An 18995-nucleotide genomic window follows, 5' to 3' on the forward strand; every position below is an offset into this window, starting at 1 on the left:
TTTTGAACTATGTCTCAAGACTTTAATCTTTTTCGTACTGTGTTGAGCATATATGGTTGTGTTAGATTTTTATCCGAGTATTTACAATGTTACTTTAAAATGGTGTTTACGTGATTTAAACTAAATGGTTCTATAGAAGTTAATTGGGTTTTTAATATTTATTTTCTCCGCTGCTTCTTTCTAAAAAAAAAGAAATTTTTTTCGTTTCTAATTAATAGTAAATTATAACCTTAGACTTTTTAAACTAAAATATTTTTATTCCTTTAAGGTAATTGAGTTTTCGTAAACTGTTATCCTTGTAAGTTGTCATTTTTGTCGTCCCTTGGTCACGATCGCCGCGTTTGTAGTACCCCTAGTATGGGCGGTCGTGACAATTTCTGTCGTGCCACAATTTAGTTCTTTCTTTATACCACATGGCGGAATCAAACGACTCCAATCTAAGTTCCTCTAACTCCTGTAGCTCAGGGCCGTCCCGACAAAATCAGAGGCCCTGTGCAAAAATCTAAAATGAGGCCTACCACTATAGAAAAAAAGACAATGCATTTTAAAGCTATATGATAATTAAAGAAATATACCATTTCGAACCTCGATTGCATAGTCTTTACTTGAACAACATCATTCTTTTGGTGTTCTTTGAAATGAAATCTTCGACGATGTTCTCATATGCAATCTTCTCCAGCATCTCACTCTCGAGTGCGATTATGGCCAAATCATTCAGTCTATCTTGTGTCATTGTAGAACGCAAATATGACTTCAATAGCTTCAATTTAGAAAAGCTTCGTTCTGCCGATGCAACAGTGACAGGAATAGTTAACAGAACTCTATATGCAATAGTTGCATTGGGAAAGCAGCCATGTCGCTTCAAAAACTTTAGAATCTCAACAGGGCCCTTGTTTTCTCTTGGAATGAAGCCTTGAAGAAACTTTAACTCTACAAAAAATTCATTAGCATCAATATCAGATTGTCCGTCTTTTCTAAGGGCAGCCTCAAGATTGTCACAAGAAGATTTCAAACTCTTATTATCCAATGACTGTAATGCATCAGATGTAAATAAGAAGGCAAAAATATTTTGGTAACTTTGGTACTGTTCGAATCTCCTTGTAAGTGAGGAAATAGCTTGATCAACAATAGGCAAAAAATAATTGATTCTAAATGATTCCTCTGCAGATTGCACAGCAACATTTGTGACATCTGGATTCTCATCAAATTGTCTCTTTCTTTTAATTTCTCGTTTTTTCTTAAATGTTGTACCAATATCCATCTCGAGTGCGATTCCTTTGGCTATCTCCAATGCATCTAAGAAACCAGTTTCTCTGTAATCTTTGAAGAAAGAAATTAGCCCCTGCACTTTCTCAATAGCAACATCAATAAGCATATCCTTTGCTTGCAAGTGTTTGCTGATTAAATTAACAGCATGCAATACTTCATACCAGATGACTATTGCCAATATAAATTCATACTCGCCAAGTTCATTATTTGCCAATCCTTTAGCCTCGCTGCTTGTTTTTACATCATTATCACTATCAGATACTTGTAGTAGAGCCTCCCGAATGTCTGCACACTGAAATCGGATAGCTTTAACACTTTCAACACGACTCTCCCAACGTGTAGCTGACACTGACTTGAGAGTCAATCCTGCTATATTATCTTTGAGAATCTGCCATTTCTTGGTCGAATTAGCAAACGTCGTGTAGATACGTTGGATAATTCCAAAAAAGTCTTTAGCTCGACCAGAAAGTCTTGGCCATATCACATAGCGTGAGATTAAGGCTATGACAACCACAAGCAGAATAAAATGCTCTTGGATTTTCATCTAAAAATTTCTTCTGTACCCCTGAATGTTTTCCTTTCATGTTTGACCCATTATCATAGCCTTGTCCTCTCATATCATCAATATCAAGTTGAAGACACTCTAGTTCTTTCTTTATCACATCAAAAAGTCCCTGTCCAGTAGTATCATTAACATCTAAAAAGCCTAGAAAGGATTCTTCAATGCAAATGTTACCTGAAGATGAATCCACATATCTTATAATTAAAGACATCTGCTCTTGGTGGCTTGCATCAGGGGTACAATCCAGTATGACAGAGAAATACTTTGCACTCTTTATTTTCTTAATAATTTCAGACTTAATAGCAGAAGCAAGCAAATGTATCAATTCATTCTGAATCCTAGGACCAAGATAATGAACATGAGTTTCTTCATTTGTAATACGACGAACATGCTCTTCAATAACTGGATCAAATTGTCGACCCTGTTTAAATAATTTGCAGCTGAAACAAAATACTTTGTCCAGTTCCTTAGAATACACAAGCCAATCCCTGTTGCAATCCTCTCCATTTGGTAGGACTCTAGTGTAGAATTTTGCAGTAAACCTTCTAGAAAGTTTATCTTTCGGACCTTTCTGAATTGACAAGTCTCTTTTAGGACCCTCTTTTGCTAAAATGTCAACTTGGCTAGGATGAAGGGAATCCCAATACCTAGGATCAAATATATCTGGCTGAAAAGTGTCCCCATTATTGTCTGCCTCTGGCTCACCATCATTATTTTCTCCCTGTAAATCAACATTATTTTCTGCCTCTAGTTCAACATTAGCTTCTGCCTCCGGCTCACTATCTGTTTGATCTTCATTGACAACATTATAATCAAGTGCGAGGACCTGCTCAGGAATCTGATTATCAGCGGGCACTGGTTGTTTTGTCGTGACATATTTATCCATATCTCCTTGCTGAGATTTAGTAAGATCCTCAATTCTTTGCTTCTTTTTACGCTTTTGATTACCAGACTCATACTTTCTAATCCGATTTGCAGAAGACATGGTTGATCACTCGATTCCTACCAGAGAAAAAACGAAATTTAATAGATTGAAAACGAACAAGAAATAAGCACTTCACTAATCAATCATTCTTGTTCATGTGTCTGCACTAAATTAATAAATTTGCAACAGATTAGAAAAAGAGGTATGGAGAGAGCAGAACGTACCTGCCCTGATGGGATGATCGTCGTCTCGTTGAACAAATTGATGCGTTTGCGCTGCTCCCAATCGCAATGGCCGACGATGGCAGGCGCTGCAGAAGCGATCAACGATGGCTCTGGTGAGCTGGTCCCTGTTGCGGCGTTTGTCGATGAGGAACACCGAACACGAACAGGCGGCTTCCAGGTCTACGATCGGGAAAAGAAACCGATCAGAATTGGAGTCACTGTGCTAGAAAAAAGCCTGGGCGTTGCTATACAAGAGAAATAGCTTTGTTGGGCTGAAAAAATAGGAATACATGTATATGGGCTGAAATATTTCAGAGGCCCCTGAAAATTGGGGGCCCTGTGCGGTCGCACAGGCCGCACGGGCCAAGGGACGGGCCTGCTGTAGCTGCAGCTTCCTTTCCTCATCACAGGTTTTAACCTATTAACTTGTTGTACTGCCCAGTATGCTCGATGTTCGATTCCCACTGGTAAGTGGCACATCTTTCCAAAAACGATTCGGTATGGGGACATTCCTATGGGAGTTTTGTAGGCTGTCGGATATGCTCACAGAGCATCCTCTAACCTCACGCTCCAGTCCTTCCTAGAAGGGTTGACAGTTTTTTTCAGAATGTTCTTTATCTCTCGGTTAGAGATCTCCGCTTGGCCATTCGGTTGTGGGTGGTAGGGGCTAGATAATCTGTGGTGCACACCGTACTTCTCCATCAAGGCTTTGATAGTGCGGTTACAGAAGTGGGTTCCCTGATCGGATATGATGGCCATTGGTATCCCGAACCAGCTGAAAATATTACTCTTGAGGAACTTGGCCACCTCTTTCGCCTCACAAGTGCTCGTGGCCTTGGCTTCTACCCACTTAGAGACGTAATCAACTGCGACTAAAATATACAAGTTCCCATAGGACGAGGGAAAAGGACCCATGAAGTCCATCCCCCATATGTCGAACAGCTCACAAACAATAATTGGGACTTGTGGCATTTCATCTCGTGCAGAGATCCCACCGGTCAGTTGGCAATGTTCACAACTTCTACAGAATTCATAAGTATCTTTGTTGAGAGTTGGCCAATAAAAGCCACTGTCCAGAATCTTCCTTGCCGTTTTCTTGGGACTCAAGTGTCCTCCACATGCCAAAGAGTGGCAATGTGTCAATACGTCCCTCTGCTCCCAGTCAGGAACGCATCTTCTTATCACTTGATCTGCTCCTACTTTCCAAAGGTATGGGTCATCCCAAAAATTGTACTTTGCTTCACTTTTGATCTTCATTCTTTGAGCCTTGGTGACGTTTGATACTTTTGGAAGCTCTCCTGAAACTAGGTAGTTGTCTAGGTCCGCAAACCATGGCTCATGCCCTATTTTTTCCGTCCCTTTTGCTGTTGCATTCTGGCCAGTAAGCTTCATTACCTCTTCCCAACCAATTTTTCTGGCGGAAAAAATCACCTCACATAAGTTTCCTCCGGGAACCGGTCGTGTATCTCCTCGCTGCTCCCATCTTGCACTATTCTGCTCAAATGATCCACTATTTTATTCTCGACTCCTTTTTTGTCTTCTACTTCCCAATCGAATTCTTGCAGCAGGAGTACCCACCGGATCAAGCGGGGCTTGGATCCTAACAAGTACTGCCAAAACTTCTCGAATGAATACACCACGGCCAGCATCTCCTTCTTAGTGGTGTCATAATTTCTTTGAGCTTGATTCAATGTTTTAGATGCATTGAAGATCACATACCTTTTTCCCTCGATCTTCTGACCCAAAAAAGCTCCCACTGCGTAATCGCTGGCATCACACATCACTTTGAAAGGATGGTCCCAGTCAGGAGCCCGAATGATTGGTGCGGATATCAGCTTTTTCTTTAGAAGATTGAAAGCAGCCTTGCACTGTTCATAAAAAATGAGCTCCACCTCGTTTTGAAGAAGTCTGGTAAGGGGTTGGGCAATTTTGGCGAAGTCCTTAATAAATCATAGATAAAATCCTGCATGCCCCAGAAAACCTCTTATTTCCTTCTGGTCAGTAGGGAAAGGCAGTTTGGAAATGACGTCTACTTTGGGTTGATCCACCTGGATACCTCTCTCTAACACCACGTGTCCTAGGACGATCCCTTCTATGACCATGAAATGACACTTCTAAAAGTTCAAGACTAGGCTCTTTGCTTGACACCTCTCCAGAACTACGTCCAAGTGATGAAGGCACGAGTCGAAAGAGTCTCCGTAGACTGTAAAGTCATCCATGAGTATCTCTATACACTCCTCGATAAAATCGGAAAATATGCTCATCATACATCGTTGAAATGTACCGGGAGCGTTGCACAGACCGAATAGCATGCATCTATACGCGTAGGTTCCAAATGGGCAGGAGAAGGTGGTTTTGTCTTGATCTCCAAGGTCCATATAGATTTGAAAATACCCACTGTACCCATCTAAAAAATAGAAGTACTTCTTCCCAGCCAGTCGCTCCAACATCTGGTCGATGAACGGCAGGGGGAAGTGATCTTTTCTGGTTGCGGCATTCAGTTTGCGGTAATCAATGCACATCCGCCAACCAGTGACTAGCCTTGTTGGTATCAGCTCATTCCTCTCATTTTGAACAACTTGGATCCCTGACTTCTTGGGGACCATGTGAATGGGGCTGACCCACTCGCTATGGGCACCGAATTGATAATTCCCAACGACAGCAACTTCAAGATTTCCTTCAATATCTCCTCCCGCATGTTAGGGTTCACTTTCCTTTGTGAGTCTCAACGTGCTTTTGCTCATTCTTCTAGCCCGATGTGGTGCATACAGACATCGGGGCTTATTCCCACCAAATCTTTAAGGCTCAATCCAATTGCTCTCTTGTTTCTGCTCAGTACAGTCAGTAGTTTCGCCTCTTGCTCTTTTGTAAGGCTGCTGCTAATGATCACCGGGTATGAATCTTCCACCCCGAGGAAACCATAATTCAGGTTTGCTGGCAGTTTCTTCAACTCAACTTGTGGGGGAAGTGTGTCTGCGGGTAGAAGGCTCCTTGCAGCGTCCCCCTCCCTTTCTAATTCACCATCTGAAAGTTCCTATGTACTGGCTGGTAGCTGAGCCCTTGCGGCTCCAATAAATTCGGATTTCTGACAAAATTCCATAATCGCTCATTCGATCTCTTCATCAGTCAACCCTTGGCTACTGATCAGATCGCACCATGCAGCCGCTTCTACATCAGCCTGTCCATACACATCCAAAGCTTGGAGTTTTTCCTGCAATAATTTGGTCTCAAGAAAATCTTGGACTAGGGGGTCAATTACATCAACATAACATAGATTTTCAGAATCGATAGGCTTTTTCATGGCCTCATTGATATCAAATGTGAATTTCTCTAAATGAAAATCAATGCAAATTGTCCCCTCAGCCATGTCCACGATTGTCTTAGCTGTTCTAAAAAACGGTCTCCCTAACAATATACCACTAGACTCCATAGCTTCAGACTCACTCATCTTGATTACATAGAAGTCAGCAGGATAAGTGAAATCATGTACTCTTACTAACACATTTTCTAGCACACTCTCAGGATTTATGCATGACCTATCAGCTAGTTGGATTAACACCCTAGTGTTTGACAACTTCACTCCTTTCAACTGGTTATAGACTGATAATGGCATAACATTTATGGATGCTCCCAGATCACACATTGCATGCTTGATTTTTACATCTCCTATAGTTATAGGTAAAGTGAACATACCTGGATCGGCTCTCTTGGGCGGTAGCTTTTCCTGCACAATCGCTGACGCTATCCATTCCACCATGATCTTTCCATCCTTCTGGGCTTTCCCGGCTATGAACTCTTTGATAAATTTCCCAAGCGGGGGTAGCTTCAGGCTTGGAGGAATGGTATGGTGACATCCAGCTTCCCAAAAATCGACAGGTAATCTACTGGGTTCTCCTTCTTCCTCTTAGTCACGAAACGGTAAGGGAATGGTTTTTTTCCTTTTGCCTCGTCTACCGGTTCTTCAACAGCCTTTCCGGAGTCTTCCTTGGGCACATTCTGGGCTGGAGTTTCTTTCATGGGTTCTGTTCCTTTAGGAGGGTCTTCCATGGGCAGTACGACTTTGGTTTCATCTTTATCCAATGGAGTTTCATCCAAAAAATCGGATCCTGCATGGACTGTAGACGGTAGTTTCCCTGAATTGCCTTTCAATTTACCCATCAAATTCGCCAGCTGGGCTAATTGCCTATTCATCATATCTATGTTCGCCTTATGCTCCTTCTAGGCATTCTACATCCCCTGCACTACTTCATTATTGGACTGCAACTCACCCTTGATACTCTGCTGCGAAGCGAGCAGTTCTCTCATCATGTCCTCCATAGATCTTCTTGACCTGTTAGGATATTGGGATTGATTTGGTCTTTGATGCTGGTTGTACTGGGAATTTTGGTTGTGCTGGTAATTCTGGAAGTTTTGCTGGTTCTGGTTAGGCGGGTATTGGTTATACTGGGCAGGAGGGTTGTACTGGTCTTGGTGATATTGATTCTAGTTCTGGCTTTGGAACTGGTTCTAGTTCTGCTGGTGTTGGGGACCTTGATTATACTGATTCTGATAATTTTGGAAGTTTCTTTCGTGTGGTGGCACATAGACAGGGTTTGAGTTTTGGTTCTGTGGGTTTTGGTTATAAGGTTGTTGGTTCCTTCCTGACCAGTTGGATTGGTGGTCGGGATTTGCCACGATTGGGATTTTGGTTCGGGTGGGGGTTGTATTGGTTCTTACCTTGACCTTGGTTTTGTTTTGGTTCTGGTTCTTATCTCCCCATCAAAAATTTGGATGATCCCTCCATGGTGCGTCCCGCTGTCTCCTCGGGATCCAAGTCCCACTAGAATTATAGTACCCTGCAGCATTGACTTGTTCCATATTGACGAAGTCATTTGGCTGAGCATAGGTTGGCCCTTAACTTCCCTGCTCTGCACCCTTATAGCTCCCAGTTGGGGAAGTTGGTGGAGTGTTATTCTCGATCGCGCTCAGGAGCTTCTTTTTCAGCTCTTCCATCTTCAAGTCCATCTTCTGATCTATCTTCTGCTCTTGATCAGTAGACGACGCACTCGCAATCCTTTCTCTGCTATATCCATCCCTCGAATTGTCGTACTACTTCTTCGCGCTCAGAAGCTTCCCCAGGACCTTTTTCGCTTCGCTGACCCTAAGTTGCGTGAAGCTTCCTCCTCTATTGTTGCCTTATTCATCCCCTCATAAAAGGTATGATGTATCTCTATATCTGCCATACGATGGTTCGGACATGCATCCAAAAGACTCATATACATCGCCCAATCACTCAGGAGTTCATCGTAACCTTGCTTCACACTGGTTATCTCTCTCTTCAACGCACTCATCTTTAATGATGGGAAAAATTCGCCTAAGAAGGCGGACTTGAAATCCGTCCAACTCTCAATTGAGTCGGGTGGCAGGCGCATGAACCATGTGGTGGCCTCCCCCTTTAGGACGAACGACAATGCCTTCAATCTGTAGTCATCCTCGGTCGCCCCCCGCTGGCCTTCTCTGTGCCTTACAAATCTTACAGAACTCATGAAGGAACTCGTAGGGCCATTCATAGCTCTTTCCACAGCACGCGGGTAGAATTGCGATAACATGGGGCTTCACATCGCAGGCTGTCTGTCCTGGGGTGACAACTATAGCTTGCGGCGGTTCTACTTCAGTATGCGCGTTCAGCGATCCGATCTCTGGATCATCCTCTACTTGGGCAGCCATCCTTCTTGGATTACCTTCCAATTGTAGTACCACTTCTGGTATTCCTCCTTCTATGATGTCTTGCTCTTCGTCACTACTCGTGCCTAAGTCAGACAGGGCTGTCGACAGGCCAAAACGAGTGGTCACAAGTATAGTCCCTCGTTGGAGTATCTTCGGTCTCCAATGGTCAAGAGCCGAGTTGCTTCTCATAAACTGAAATAAAAAGAAAAGAGAAAAGTTATACACAATATATACGCCAAAGTATCACACACAATAACAGCTAACAACGCCATTCATCCCCGACAACGGCGCCATTTGATGAAGCTTGCAGGTGTGCCGGTGTCGTGTAAAGCAAGGGTGTATCCTACTGATCAGGATAGAAACCCTAGCTAAGTCTGAACCTGGCTATCAAAGAAATTTCTCTACTCACTTCTACTGATTAGTATAGTGGAGGTAAGGGTCGAATCCCACAGAGATGATGTGTTTGGGTAATTGTGGTGATATTATGGAAGGGGTTGGTTAGCTACCACGCTTGGGTTGAGATTCTACCTAGACATGAATTAAAGGGTGTACTCTACTGACTGGGTGGTGTGAAAGTGAACGACATGTGGCTGTGTACGTGAGAGTGGGGGACAAGGTGTTGCAGGAACATGTGGAAAGTAGATGGTTACTATAAAACGCTAAACGGAATATCAGAGAATAAGAGGCAGTTAGGTGGCTACTCTATCAGATCTGTAGGGTACCAACACAAAAAGCAAAGGACAAAAGCAAAAAGTAACTAAAAGGCAAAAGTGGTCCTAAACTTGGATGTGGATGTTGTCTTCTCCAACAAACACGAACAAAATCAAACAAACTCAGATTCCATAGATGGAATTGCAGATTAACAACTTCCACAAATCAGATCCACAATTAACTCACTAAAATTTAAATATTAAACGAGTGAAATCGAGAACTACACATACTGGATGACATGCAAGGTGGCAGAATAACGTAAACTCAGATTTCGCACTTAATCACTTCAGAAAATAAATCTAAACATCTACTTAACTAACAATCACAGATCGAGCAACTCCAAATGAAATCATGCTTTCAACATTCAAAAACAACCGCAACAACTAGATCTAAGCTACCTAGGCAGAATGAAATAAATTCAAACCGAAAGAGATGCATAAAAACAACTTCATTGCATAAAACGTTTGGATCTGAACGAAACACTCCAAAAGATCATAAGTACTAAAAATGCAGCAGATCCAACGAAAGAAAACAAGTAAAGGTTAACTAAGAAATCGAATAAAGATTGTTTTGCCACTCTGGGCGATGAAACTGCTACGACTACGAAATAGACTAGCTGGAATGATTGAATGTGAATCTCCGGTGAACTGATGGAACTTCAGGTGACCATGGCTGTGGCGAGGAACGAGAAGATGTAGGACAATGCTGAAGGAACTGATCTACCGAGAAAGATTACTCTAACTAAGTGTGAATGTGTTGATTTTTAGGGTAGACTCTCTTCGTGAAATGACTCTTTTGCCCTCGTTTGTGTTTGATCCTTCCCAGCAATCCTTCTTCTCCATCTCGAGCCTTTTCTAGCATGCATCCTGATCAGTATTGCACCCTTCTAGCGCTCTTTTCACATGAGTTATCTGAAACTATTCCTTCTGACTGGAACCCTTTCCCTGCACACTTTAGCAACTGTTTATAGGGAGGCCTGCCCTTGATTTTTAGGGTAGACTCTCTTCGTGAAATGACTCTTTTGCCCTCGTTTGTGTTTGATCCTTCCCAGCAATCCTTCTTCTCCATCTCGAGCCTTTTCTAGCATGCATCCTGATCAGTATTGCACCCTTCTAGCGCTCTTTTCACATGAGTTATCTGAAACTATTCCTTCTGACTGGAACCCTTTCCCTGCACACTTTAGCAACTGTTTTGCAAATATAATCCAATTATGAACGTATACTGACCAGTAACCAAGGCCTAGAATGCGACTTATCACACAGCCCTATAAGGGAACGAAAATGTGGATTTGAAATGTTTGCAAGATGTAACGTGATAGCTGATACTTTGCATGGGATATGCTTAATGTATCTGTGATTTATGTTCAAAGAGCTTGACATGAATGTATAGATGTCATGTGGGCTATGTATGCGAACCTAGAGTGCTTTAGAAAAGTACCGTAGGTGAGACATACACGGCTAAATGCTAGTAGAACGAGAATTTGTTACCGCCTTCAAGGGCAACAAGACTAACTGAGCCCATCAGTTAGGGAGAATCCCTAATTCTAAGGAATTATTAGAAAGTAACAACGAAACAGGGAGTACTATTGTACTACCCATAGACAGCAATTAAAGGAAGTCCATTCCTTTGAGCACACAGATAGTATACATATATATATATATATATATATATATATATATATATATATATATATATATATATATATATATATATATACTCGATGAACCAAGAAGTTCCCAATGTCTTTACGCATTAAAATTTTACCATTTTTACTGGTCACAACACCGATGAATAGTCCAGAGACCGCAGCATAACATGGCTGCCAAATGTTTCCTATGCACGACCATCAGATTTAGCATTACAGAATCTCGTTTCTACAACACACTCCCGTAACAATGCTCATGTTTTGATAACAAGACCAAGCTATCTCGCAAATTCTGTTTGGACTTCTGAAACTCGTAATTTCTTGGGATTATTGTCCCCACAACATGGGTGGCGATAATATTCGAAACGGCTTTCTAGTCCATACTATTTACATTTGAGAAGTCTAGCTATACGAACTCGCTATTTCTTAGAATTATTGTCCCCACATCATGGGTGTCGATAATATTAAGCAAATGGCTTCATAAGTTGTGGACCATATACAAAACATATACAAAACATAGTTCGTAATTATCGCTTAGATATTTTAGTTATGGTTTTTCATTAATTATCCTTAGCCTTAAGGCAGAAAAATGCTTAATTAAATTCTGTTGGCATTTAATTGACTGGATAATTAAAACTTTTATCATCTTTTAATATCTTATTTAAGGAAGATATATTAATAAGTTCAATCTTTATTCATGTCTTCTATAAGATGTATTAAATTATTTATATCTTGGACTGACATGAATAATTAAACTTATTAATTCCTCATTCAAGATAGGAAGAGAATAATCTTATTATTTAATATATTCCTACATATCTATCCTTATTACGATTCAAGATATATATAATAATTAGGAAACTATTAAATTATTCTTGCTCATATCATCTAGGAATAAATAAATATGTTTATTTCCATAGATATAGTCAATAATCAAAATATTCCTAAAATCTAGGGAAATCTTCCCAAAATATTTTATTTCCATTAAATAATAATATTTAAATGATTTCTTTTAATTTCTAGAATTAAATAATAATAAAAATAGTATTTCATCGTTATCTCGTCGACCGATGTTTGCACGATCGACGACGATGAGCAACACATGCGATCAGCTCGCCGGAACGGCGAAAACACCGTCCAACTGTCGCTGGCAACCCGCGTCAATATGCGGCTGCTTCCATCTCCCTCTCCAGCATGAAAACGTCGCTCGCTCTCTCCGTCACCATCGCCCAGCTGCACAGCCACTGCCGCTCTGCTCCAGTGACTTCGCTCCACCGTCGACGACCTTGCCAGAACCAGTAGCAACCGCACACGACGACGGAGAACTCGGTTTAGCGTCGTGCGACTACGGAGTTCGACTAGGGTTAGGGTTCCGTTAGGGTTAGAGTTTTTGTGACGAAAATACCATCGTTGCACTCGGACGAGTAACGGGCTCCACTGTCTTCCACCACTGTCGACTGTCATTGTGCCGGAGCATCATCGGGATCGTGGTCTTGCCGCCGTTCGATCGCTCTGCATGCTCCCACTGTTCGGCTGCAGTTTTTGGAGCACACAGGGATCGGCTACTCGCCGGCGGCACGCACGAGCCTTCGCTTGTTCGCGCGTCACCGCGTGATCACCTCCCTTGCTGCCACTATGTTGACAACCCTTGTTCGATTATATGTCGCGCGATCCATCTCTGGGACCGGCGGATCACACGTCTTTGATTCGATTGTTCTTGAGTTCATCATGCCTAAAATAATAACGACTAAACACAAGAACATGCTTCGAAATCAAATAACACATGCATACATGAATTTTGTAAAATTTAAATCCAAATAATCAGAGTCAAAGACTGGCTCTGATACCAATTGAAGAGGTTGGCAGCGGAAGCGTGCATCAAATAAATCAGATAATAAAGCTATCTATTTAGCAGTTTATTTAAATAATCCTATTCGCGCAATTATCTCATGTACCAAGCTCGTAACTCAAATAAAATCATGCTTTAAGTATAATTGAAAACTAAAATATTCTTTTCTACGGATTAGTCATTTTACCTTGACGATTCTCCAAAGAATCGAAGATGGCTAGCGCCTTCTCCACATGAAGATCTTGAGTACTAGACCACGGATCTTCTGACTGGTTACCAGACTATATGTTGATATCAGGGTGGGCTGATCTCACCAGAATAAAGAACTTAAATAAAGAAGACGGAAAACCTATCTCACAAAGGAGAAACATCGTCCCCTATGAAGAATAGGAGGGGGATGAAAATTTTGAAGAAAATAATGTATAAAGTGTATTTTCTGTCTCATTTATTCTCCTATTTATATTAAGTCACATATTGGGCCCAGACAGGGATCTATGGAAGGTTTTGGATGTGGCCTCTCCCAATTAGCTTTTTACTAATTAAATTGAACCCACAATTTAGTATAAGCTTATATTGGAATATTACGAGCATCCACTATAGTAGTAATATTGCACTGCCCATTCAAATCTGAAATTATAAGTAATCCGGGTTACCATTGTTTGTCATTCATTTCCCGCGCTTAAGATAAAAACATCCATTAATTAATTAGTGTCTACAAGAGTGGACTCAGCAAGAAACGCTTATTTATTATTCATAGAGTAATCAAACTCCAACTAGCTAGGTTCTGAATAATAAAGCCTTATTTCGAGCTTCTCTTTAGGACGTTATCAAACGAGACTCACCTCGCGCACAATTCAATATAATAGCAATCCTAGCACCGCTAGATATTTATCACCACTACCCAATATACCGGGATTATTGGGTTGTGAAAAACCCGCACCATTTGGTAAGTCAAAGTAATGCATAATCAATACTGTATGCTCAATGCTAACGTACATTGATTAAGAAATAAATAATTATCAAGACCTCGTCTTTCAGTAGATAATATAAAGACTTGTCTCGCTGTTAGATCCAATTTAGTGCTCTACCACACCAATGTCATCTTATTTCAGTGAGGCTTAGAAATATGCGGACTGACATTGCAACCTTTCACGATAGGTAGTCTAGGCCTATCTGAGTTGTGAAATTCTTATTTTTCTTTGTTCAGAACTGACCATGTTACCTTAAAGTGGACGAAGCCCACAACTGGTCTACTAAAACAAAGACTTAGAAATTGTTAAGTTACTTATACATTTAAACACGCAATAAACATCCATTAAATGTAAAATATAACAACATTATAACAAAAATAATATGTTTTATTCCTTGGAAAATAAAATAAGAGTTTTTACAGTATTCAATCATTCGAGAGGTGATTTCTAGTATACAAACGCTAACAATCCTCTTGCCGGAGTACATGTGACAGATAGGGAGGAACTCTATACAAACTAGTTCTTTGTGTCTGGGATCATTTTGGTTTGCTCCTGTTGGTGTGTGCTTGATGTTACTTGCATCTGTGAGCTTCTTGCATGATAAATCCCTACAAATTTGTTCTAGGTGGACTCCTTGACTGTTCTGTGTTTAAGTTCACCCTCTGTGATAGCAGGGTTACTTGCTGTGCATTGTGTGTGTTGGTTTCTTTAGTGTGTGTCAAAATCTTTCCCAAAATGACTCAGCCAATTGGCATTATCCCCTTCAAAGAGAAAATGACTTTGTGGTTTGGAAAAAGAAAATCAAATGTGTCTTAATCCAGCATAAGGTTTTTAAAGTTGTAGAAGGGACTATCCCTACTACTGATTCTGCAGAGAAAGTGGCTGAAATAAATGAGTTAGCTAGGTCTACAATGATCCAAAACCTTTTTGATTCTGTGATTAGAAAAGTTGGGACCATTGAGTCAGCTTCTGAAATATGGACAAAGTTGGATATTCTGTTTACTGAAACCTCTATGTCTTCTAGGATGTATCTTCTTTAAAAACTTTTTAAATTCAAACTAGACCTTTCCAAAGACATAGATGATAATATTGATCGTTTTCAAAAGCTTGTCCAAGACATTAAAAGGTTTGAGGACAAAACTATTAATGAGTATACTAGCATTGCCATCATGAATGTTATCCCTGATACTTACAGTGATGTTAGGGCAGCCGTTAAGTATGGCAGGGATAGTGCCCCTCTAGACCATATAATCAGTTCTTTAAAATCAAAGGAATTGGAAATTAAGGAAAACATGGACATTAAAACTTCTCAAACTAAGGCTTTAAATCTTAGAGGAAGGTCTAAATCTAGAGGAGGGGATGGGAAGAACTCAGATGGAAATGGTAAGAAGCAAGGCAGGGGTAGATCCAGATCTAAGAGCAAAGACCCTATAGCTAAAAGGAAATATTTTGATTGTGGGGAAGTGGGACACTATAAAGCTGAATGTACCGGACCTAAAAAGGGTAAGAGCCACAATAATAACACCCAAATGGAGTCTGTTTCCAATCTGGCTAAAGACAATAGTTCTGATGGTGTTTGTTTCATGAACCATGATCTTTTCTCTGTAACTTCTGCCTCTAATTGCTCCTATACCCAAAATGACTGGTTAATTAATTCAGGATGCACCTTTCATGTCTCTCCTTTTAAAAATGCTTTCTCAAATCTCAAACCTGTGGAAAATGCATTTGTTTCTATGGCAAATGACAAGAACTGTCAAATTCTTGGCAATGGTACTATGAGTTTAAAGTTTGAAAATGGCTATGTGCTGACTTTGAATAATGTGAGATTTGTGACTGATCTGAGTTACAACTTGCTTTCTTGTACATGTCTTGAATCTCAGGGTTTTGAGGGTAAGTGGGGGCAAGGGTTATGAAGATCTGTAAAGTTGTGTTGTGCTTGTTCAAAGCTGTTTAGAAGTGTAATCTCTATGTTGTTCTGCTCAGTCTGTGGCCAATGTGAGTAATCTTGCAAATGTGGTTAAGGTTGATAAATCCATGTTGTTGTATAATAGACTTGGTCATATGAGTTAAAAGGGTCTAAATATTTTGGAAAAAATGAGCTTTTACCTGAAAATGAGTTTCAAAATAGTCTTCATTTTTGTGATACTTGTGTTATGGGAAAATAACATAGAGTCTCCTTCCCTACACCTATCACCGAGAATATCAGTCATGGTGTGTTAGAGTACCTACACATGGATGTGTGTGGTCAAGCATTTGTTTCTACTCATTCAAGGTCTGTGTATTTTCTGTCTATTATTGATGATTTTTCCAGGAAAGTGTGGTGTTTCCTTTTGAAACAAAAGTCTGAAGTCTTTGAAAAAAATTTTACTCGGAAAAATCTTGTTGAAAATCAATCTGGAAAAACCATTAGGGTGATCAGAACAGATAATGGCCTTGAGTTTTGCAATTCCCAAATGGATGCTTTGTGCTCCAAGTATGGAAATAGAAGACACAAGACCACTCCTTATACCCCGCAGCAAAATGGAGTTGCTGAAAGGATGAACATAACCCTTTTGAAAAAAGTTAGGTATTTTTTGTCTAAAAGTGGTTTGCCTAAAATTTTTTGGGGTGAAGCCTTACTGACTTCAGCCTACCTTGTCAATAGATCTCCCTCGGTCCCTCTAAAGGGTATATGTCCTGAATCTATTTTCACTGGTAGAAAATTTTCTTTAACTCATTTGGGAGTCTTTGGTCTTTATCCATTCCAAAACTAACAAGCTGGATCCCAGATCTAAAAAAGAGGTGTTTCTTGGATATCCTAAGGGTGTAAAGGATTATAGAATTTGGAATAGGAGTGAACCAGGGTTTAAGGTCACCATAAGTAGAGATGTTGTCTTCAATGAGGATGAGTTCCCTTGCCTTAAGGTTGCCCCTGATCCCTCTCCAACAGGTGTTGACAGTGAGCCTCCTAGTGAGGTGGAGTCCACTGACACTCTCACTGAGGTGGAGTCATCTACTGATACTCCAGGTGAGGTTGAGCACTTATGGAATTCCAACCCTATTGCCCCTGACCCTGAACTTGAGCCTGATCCCCAAAATATGATTCATCATGATGACCAAGTTGTTGAACCTCAACATGTTGCTAAACTTGGTCCAGATTTTCAAAATTACATTCTGTCTAGAGATAGAGACAGAAGAGTTGTCATTCCTCCTGTTAGGTACACTAGTATGGTAAATGAAAATATCTTGCTTCTGCTACTCTTACATAGTTCTCATCTTTTCGTTTATCGTTGTGGATTGCTTAAGTTGGATTGTCAAACTAATCCGGCTGGCCACAAGTGAATCGATCCGGTGGAGATTTAGACTGATCAACTTGACTTAATCTTCCTTGAGTGAGATGAATAGAAGAGTTCAAAAGCGTTTTCAAAACCTTAACCCACAATACTATTAACTAGTATAGGGAAGTCAGGATCGATCCCACAGAGATGATATGTTTTACATTTGTTGTTGGATACGAAATGGGAATGGTTGCAGCCACGCTTTCCAGGGGTGGGTTAAGTTATCTACTTGATTTGAGAGACTAAACTACTAAACTGATCAACTTGCTAAATCTACTTGATCAAATCATACTAAAACCTTCCCGAAATGGACAAACAGGATAAAACGGACGACTGTCAATCTCCTACAAAACGTACTGTAAAGTAAAACATTTCTAACAACTTCATCTTATTCACAGAATCAACATGAAAAGCAGAGTAAAAACAGATCTGAACAATTACAAAAAACGAAACATCATAACGACTTGTGAACTTAAATCTACTCCTAAGAACTAAACTACACCTACGTAAACAAGAAACTAAGCCATTATCATGCATAAATAGACATTAGCTACTAGATCTAAACATCCTAAACAGCTTAATCATGATTTCCATCACAAATAGATAGAAATATAAATTGAGAACTCAGATCTGACCAATGCAACCCGTAACCAAACAGTTAGAGCTAAGACATTGCATTGTAGACCGAAAATCAAAAGCAGATTAGGAACATCGTGCATGGTAAACAAGGCGTATCAACTGGAATCGAAACCATAACTCTAAATTTACTAAATCAAAAATATCAAGAGTCAATAACATCAAAAGTAATTGGGAGCATGAACAAACGAAAAAAGAAATTGTTTCATCACTCCTTCTCGAAGCGGAATAACAGAATAAACGATTAGAATGCAGAAAACCAACTTCAAACCACAACTAAACTAAGCTAATACAGGAACCAAGTGTGCAATCTACTGAAATCTGGAGTGTGGAGTGTTGGGAGCTCCTATTTCAGCTCTAGAAGAGAGATGAAAACTACTGAGCGTCAAGGATTGGAAGCTGCCTCATTTCTCCTTCTCTATTTCCATTTATAGGAAGGCGTGAGGTCTTGATCCTTAGGGCATTTTTTCTCTAAAAATTCCGCTTTACCCTTTGCCGTTGGGGATCTTTCTTGTGTGACGCATCATTCTTCAAGTTGGTTGCTCTTGCTGCATGCCATTTGATTCAACTTGATCCGTTTGCGTAGCAAATTTGACTCTTTCTCCTGATCCATTCGTCTGCCTTGTTGCTCAACTCGTTCTCTGAAAATGACGGACTTTCATATACATCTGACTCAAAATTAGACGTTAGTTCACAGAATTTGGTGTAGTTTTATAACATAACACATGCGTGAAATGAGCTGCATCAGTAAACTTAATTGCTCTTACTTTAATGTGCATGAATCTGATGGGGATGAACTCCAACCTTATAAGCAGGCTCTCAAGTCTAAGTTTTGGAATTTGTGGCATAAAGCCATGAAAGATGAAATGCTTTCTATGAAAATTAATTGTACCAGGTTGCTTGTTCCTTTTCCTGTTGGTGCCTCTATTGTTGACTGCAGGTTGATGGTTTAAGGTACAAAGCCAGACTTGTTAAAAAGGGCTTTACTCAACAAGAAGGGGTAGATTATACTAAGATATTTGCTCATGTTGTGAAATTTACTACTGTTAGACTAATGCTTGCTTTATGTGCTCACTTTGATTGGAAGTTGAAACAAATTGATGTTAAAACTGCTTTCTTGCATACGACCTGCCTTAAATCTATTAAGTCTGTGCAAGCTTCCTTGTGAGAGAACTTCGAT

The 18995-nt window shown here is 40.3% G+C and overlaps 1 pseudogene; it reads right to left on the reverse strand.

Moving 5' to 3' along the window:
- Positions 1-475: 475 nt before the first annotated feature.
- Positions 476-2816, reverse strand: LOC121796865 (annotated as a pseudogene).
- Between the last annotated feature and the right edge of the window lie 16179 nt (positions 2817-18995).

Source organism: Salvia splendens, chromosome 3, assembly GCF_004379255.2.
Source record: "Salvia splendens isolate huo1 chromosome 3, SspV2, whole genome shotgun sequence".
In the NCBI taxonomy this organism is placed as follows: Eukaryota; Viridiplantae; Streptophyta; class Magnoliopsida; order Lamiales; family Lamiaceae; genus Salvia; species Salvia splendens.